Source organism: Gossypium hirsutum, chromosome D10, assembly GCF_007990345.1.
Source record: "Gossypium hirsutum isolate 1008001.06 chromosome D10, Gossypium_hirsutum_v2.1, whole genome shotgun sequence".
Lineage (NCBI taxonomy): Eukaryota > Viridiplantae > Streptophyta > Magnoliopsida > Malvales > Malvaceae > Gossypium > Gossypium hirsutum.
The window spans coordinates 14,425,592-14,432,145 of record NC_053446.1 but is presented as its reverse complement, the minus strand read 5'-3'; the positions used below and the strand labels follow the sequence as shown (position 1 = coordinate 14,432,145).

General features: G+C 32.7%; 1 long non-coding RNA gene across 2 annotated transcripts; it reads right to left on the bottom strand.

Moving 5' to 3' along the window:
- Positions 1-2,964: 2,964 nt before the first annotated feature.
- Positions 2,965-5,704, bottom strand: LOC107915025 (uncharacterized). 2 transcript variants are annotated; one of them, XR_001689162.2, is made up of 5 exons: positions 5,185-5,704; positions 4,892-4,971; positions 4,737-4,805; positions 4,123-4,525; positions 2,965-4,029 (listed from the first exon to the last, which is right to left on the bottom strand). It is a non-coding gene; the product is annotated as an uncharacterized lncRNA (long non-coding RNA). The 2 variants fall into 2 exon arrangements; XR_001689161.2 differs by having other exon boundaries at positions 2,965-4,525; positions 5,185-5,698.
- Between the last annotated feature and the right edge of the window lie 850 nt (positions 5,705-6,554).

Here is a 6,554-nt window from a genome sequence, read left to right as displayed (position 1 = left end):
GATAATTAAATAGAAATTAAAAAAACAAAAGGCCAAAAATGTTATCATCATCTTCTTTTCTTTAAACAAATCGAAACTGCCATTGGAGAGGTTAGAAGCTCTCGGCCAAGCTTGAATTCCTTGCATAGTATGGTGCGTTGTCTCGTTTTTAGTAATTTTTATGTTTTTGAGCTTGTATTAGCTCAATCTAGCTAGCCCATGGGTCAATTTGTTAAGTTATTAAAAATATAGGGAATTTCCATGAATGAATTTGTAGTGTTTGTGAATTTAATTGATAGATTATTAAGTTTGGTTTTTAAATAGACATATTTTGTTAAGTGATCTTTGATAATTTTAAGTTTTAAGGGCACATTTGAGAAAATGGTAAAATTCAACGTTAATAATGTGAAATAGTAGAAAATATGGTCTTTTTGTAGACCTATTAAAAATCGATTAGCATGATTTTCAGTTAAAAATGGTTAATTTGTAAGTTTTGGATTTAGGGACTAAATTGTACAAAAGTTAAAATGTTCGGGGTAATTTCATAAATTCACATTAAAATGAGTTATAAGCTATAATTAATGATATTAAGCTATTTTAATTATTTAATTGAATGAAATTATTATTTAGATCAAGATATACAACAACCGAACTTGAATTGAGCGAAAACAAAAGTCTCGGATTAGTTTCTAACTTTATTGTAACAACCATTGTAATCGAGGTAAGTTCGTATGAGCATTAAACTTATTAATTTTTATTTTGATTGTATGTTAATTAATGTTATGCTAGGTATAGTTTAAATTGATAATAATACGATGTTTTGGTTATTGGATGGTTTAGTAGTCTCATTTGAACCTTGTGAATACTTAGGATACAAATGACATGTCATTAGGAATTATATGGTTTCGGGTGCGGGTCTTGGATGTCCTACTGATGGCTGAGGCCCTGTATTTGTTGCGGATTCTCCGTAGCTCATATGAGCAACATCGTGTACCTAACATCCCGACCTATAGCTCATGTGAGGAGGCCCATTTCTTAGCTCATGTAAGCATTATTGAGATTATTTCAGTTACATGAAAATGCCTACTTTGTGTGAGCATTTCTCGAGTATCTGATGTTATTCTATATGGTTCAACAGGTAATTAAGGTTTAATGGAAAGCCATGTATATGAGTTGGGTTATGTTAATGAGCATATGAAATGGAAAGTATGATATGTGAAAATGGATTGAAAAGGGAACTAATTAAACATATGATGAATGGTATGTATAATGGAAATTCATTTCATGATATATGACCTCTTTTATAGGTGATATATTTTTAAGTTTATGTACTAACTAATTAAATTCTTGTGGATAGGAAAGTAAAATATCCATATGATTTAATAAGCAATGTGAATGGTTTATCATTTTATGACTGGTTGGAATCTTGTCGGAGCTCTATCACACTATCAATCAACCGTTTTGGTAGTTTTTTTTAAATTTGGCTATGATTATAAATGACATGTATAGGGCTTAAATGTAATAGGAGTTTTAATTATGCTATTTGGACAATGTGATGTGGTTATGTTTCTTGTGTATATGTTTTTCTTTTGAATTGTAAATGCATAGGTAAATATATGTCTTTTGGTCACTTTTAAATGCATTGTAAGCATATAACATATGACTTGTTGATATATAAATAAGGTGGTTCAATAATATGTAGGTGAGAATGATGTAGGTTTAAGGTATGAAATTTAGTTTTGAATGAATTGAATTGGTGTATGAATTGAGGTGCCTTTGGATGGCATATTGGTTAGATATGGGATGGACAAATATTTGGCATGTTTTTGATGTTTTAAATGTGCTTTTAACCATGTGAAATAGGCTAGGTATGGTGTGTCTTGTTGTGCAAGAATGGTTCTTGATTTGGCTTATTTTAGAGGTTAAAAATGGAGCACACGGCTGTCACACAATCGTGTGCCACATACGGCTTCCCCACACGTCGTGTGTCATTATTGTTTTAGGTGCAGGTTTCACATGGTCTGAGACATGGCCTGCGACACGGCTACGTGACCCTTTTTCGTATACCTACATGGGCTGGTACATGACTGTCTTTATAGACTTCGAATGTCTACATGGACTGTACTATTTCACACGGCCTGGCCACATGGCTGTTTATACCCTGTTTCCAAAATTTTCAAGTTTTTCTAAAATTTTCTGATTTGTTTCAAATTGATCTTAAAATATTTTCAAACTGTTTTAGAGCACCATGGGCTCGATTTAAGGCCTGTGAGTTTTACCATGATTAGATTCAATTGTTAAATGTTAAAATTTAATTTGTATAATTGTTTCTGTTATGAAGCTAAATATTCTAATTTTTTCGGTAATATTTTGTAACTCTAATCTGACAACAGAGATGGGTTAAAGGTGTTACATTTAGTGGTATCAGAGCTACGGTTTAGTCGGTTCTCGAATTGAACGTAGCATGTATAGAGTTTAAAATACATGTCATTTTATAACCTGTGATTGTGTGATATCTTCTAACTTAAATTAATTATGTTTTTTATATGGATAAAAGATTTCATCCAACTTGGCTAATTTTAATGAATTTGAGAGCAATGCTCAAGCCTCCATATAAGGAGGGTCGTGGAAGTGAGGCGTGAGAAGCCTTCTTCCATATGATGTCTGAGTGGTTTTCATATTTTATTCGAAAAAATCCAATTACTTAGCGACCTTCGCCTCCTCCTGTACCCCAATTAACTCCCCCTATTCCTCAACGTTTAGAAATGGTACGTATAAGTAGGCCCCTAGTTGATAAATTTCGTAAATATGGGGCAGAAGAATTATGTGGTAAAGCTGAAGATGATCCGGGAAAAGTTGAATTCTGGTTAGAGAATACTATCAGAGTTTTTAATAAATTGTCTTGTCCTTCCAGTGATTGTTTAAAATGTGCAATAGCTTTGTTAAAAGACAAAGCGTATCAGTGGTGGAACACTTTTATAGTAGTGGTACCGAAAGATCACATGAATTGGGATTTATTCCGAACAAAATTCAGAAAGAAATATGTTAGTCAGCGATATCTTGATAAAAAGCGGAAAGAATTTTTAGAACTGAAGCTGGGTCGTGTCAAGGTGATCCTTTAAGCCCCTATTTATTTTTAATTTGCAGTGAAGGCTTGTCATCGTTGATGAGGCTAGCAACACGGAAAGGTACTATTAAAAGGGAAAATGTATGCCGTAAGGGCCCTACAATTACGCATCTTATTTTAACGGACGATTGCATTTTATTTGGGGACGCCAAAGAAAAGGGAGCCCATAACCTTAAGACCATTTTACAATAATATGAAATTTGTCTCAGTCAATACATAAACTTTAATAAGCCAATGACATTCTTTAACTCAAATGTTTTGAAGCAAACAAAGGAGCAAATAACAAGAATTTTGGAATTTCGAACCTCAAGAAATCCGGAGAAATATTTAGAGCTTCCAAAAATAGTAGTGAGGGATAAAAAAGAAATTTCCAACTCCTAAAAGATAGGATAACTAGCAAACTTAAAGTGTGGAGTACAACATTCTTGTCAATTGGGGGGTAAGGAAGTGTTCACAAAAACAGTATTACAGGCAATTCCTACTTACTCTATGGCATGTTTTTTGTTACGAAAATCATTTTGTGCGGAATTGAAAACATTATGGGATGATTTTGGTGGCAAAAATGACATGATAAACGTGAAATCCATTGGTGTGATTAGAGCAAGCTTGGGGAGTTAAAAGAAGATGGAGGAATGAAATTTAGATGTTTATCTAAGTTTAATGTGACATTGTTAGCAAAACAAGATTTGTGTTTAATTTGTTACCCAGATTCATTGTTAGCAATGTCATTAAAAGCTAAATACTATCCAAATTCAGACTTCATGCCAGCAAGGTTGGGGAACTTACCATCATATACTTGGAAAATTTTATGGTCAACTAAAGGACTTCTTGAGATTTAAAGGAATGTGTTGGTGAGTTGGTTCAGGAAAGCATATCTGAATTTGGAACGAGGCGTGGGTTCCGGGCATTGATGAATATAAAATCTAGCATTCAAAAATTGATCAGAATCTAGTTTATGTCTCAAACTTAATTGAACAAAGCTCAAATCAATAGAAGGAAGATCTAGTAAGAAGTACCTTTCACCTTAAAGATGCTGAGAGGATTCTATGCATGCCTCTCCCTCTCGAGTAAGAAACGGATTGAGTGGTATGGCGAGGAGAAGCTTCAGGGGTTTACACAGTGCGAAGTGGTTACAATAATTTAATACATACCGAGAGATCAACAAATTTACAAGCAAACCAAAATTATTACAAAACCATGTACAAAAAGCTATGGAAGGTTGAATCACCTTCAAAAAAAATCTTGGTATGGAAATCCCTAAATAAATTTCTTCCTACTTTCTCTAATCTATATCAACGCAAACTAGGGAATGCAGCAAATTGTCCAAGATGCTTAAACAATACTGAAACCATTGATCATATGTTTCGAGACTGCCCATTTGCAGTTGATGTTTTGTCCAGATTGGGTATCAGGTGGACCCTGTAGCAAGATCAATTATAGCATAAGTACTGGATGAAGGTTTTATTCGAAAAAGAATCTAATCATCGAATTAAAATAATAGTGTGTGTAATTTGGGGATTATGGACGGTCATAAATAAAGTGGTTCATGAAAATAAGATACAATCAAAGGTAAGTTTGGTGCAATTCATTGTAGATTATTTGCGGGATATAGGAGTTAACAAGAAAGTACCAGTCAACGTAGTGGCAAAATAACACTAGAATCCTTTGGGGGGCACGAATGTTAAAATCAACTTTGATGCTGCATTTGGTAAACAAAATAAAAATTCATGTACAGGAACTGTCATCAGAAATTCTTTTCGTAATGTTTTAAAAGTAAAATCTTACAATAACGGGCATATACTAACGACGTTTGTAGCAGAGGCACTCGCATGCGTCCAGGTGATTAGATTCGAAGCAGAGTCAAGCTTTTTAAGAGTTGAAGTTGATGGCGACGTGTTAGCTATTATTAAAAAAATACTAAGTGGGGAAGAGGATAGATATGAAATAAGGGATTACATTTTAGATGTTAAAAGATTAAGAAGCAACTTTGTTAGTTGTATATTTAAGCATGCAAGGAGACAAACAAACAAAGTGGCTCATATACTTGCAAAAAAAGGTTTAATCGAGAGCGGGAATACCTATCTGGCTTCTGGTCTTTCCAGTTCGGTAGCTATGGCCGTCGAGATTGACATACAAGGTGGAAGAGGAGGAAGTTGAAGGGATTATGGTAAAATCCAAGGAACTTTATAGATTTGAATACAAGGAAACAATAGATCTGAGGGGTTGAAGAAAGAGTATTTCTATATTTTAAGAGAAGAAAATGATAAGAAAATGGAAAGACATTTGAGATCCAAAGTTTCTTTAGTAAAAGGGTAACTAAAATAGCGAGTAAAATCGCTCATTTTAGAGATGCCTTGGATTAGTTGAGAGTTTTGACGTGGTTGACAGTTATTTTTCAGAGCTTGAAGAGACAAATTGTTGAAGATGAAGAGGGATCATCAGAAATGGAAACTGGCTACGGGGTAGTTTCTTTAGGGTTTTGTTTTGAAATGTGTGTTTTTTAAGGTTTGGACTCGTTTAGGCTTTAGGATTATAGGACGAATTAGGTTTTTAATGAGCCTTGTTTCTAGTTTAGGGTTTGTTTTTACTTTGTTACTTTTCTTTTTTCTAATTTGAATAAAATTACAGGCCAAGTTTTATCAAAAAAGAAAAATATATTCTACTTTGTCTTCTAATTGAATTTATTCGTAGATCATGACACTAAAACCAGACCAACCAAAAGTATTGTGTGAAAATGAGTTTCATATTATTTGTAAAGATAAAATATTTATATTTATTTTAAATTCTTTTATTAAATTAATGTTATGAATCAATTAAATATCAATTCAATTATGAAATATTAAATTAGCATCTCATATAAAAATCAAATTATATTTTTTATTAAGGTGTATGAATCTTTTTATTTAATAATTGTATAGAAAATTGGTCATAAAACATGAAAAATAATTAATTTTATTTTTGTAACCAGTATATAAAAAGAAAGTGGTGGGATTTGATTTGAGGTCAAAGAAAGTGAGGAAAAAGTGAGCATCGTTGTCGAGAGTAATTTGTCCTAAACGACGACGTCGCATTCAACTTTCCGAATCTATCAACCACTCAATGTCGCTGTCAATGGTTGTGCCTTCTTCTACGCCACTCACCCCTCAAAGTTGACCGTTAATAATATATATATATATATTCTCTTTTTTGGTTATTCTTTTAGAAAAATTAAATATAATTTAATACTGTTATTTATACAACATATATTTAATTCATTGCAATATAGTCCAATGTAAATAATAAATATATATTATTCTTGATATCATTTTTTGCTGGTAAAATTAATTGTGACCGCTGAATTGGATTTTATAGCGTGTGAATTGCAAAATAGGGGTGATTTAAGAGGTGTTACAAGTTAATTAGGCTCTAATTTAATTACAGGAATTCTTAAAATGTCGTTTCGTGTTTA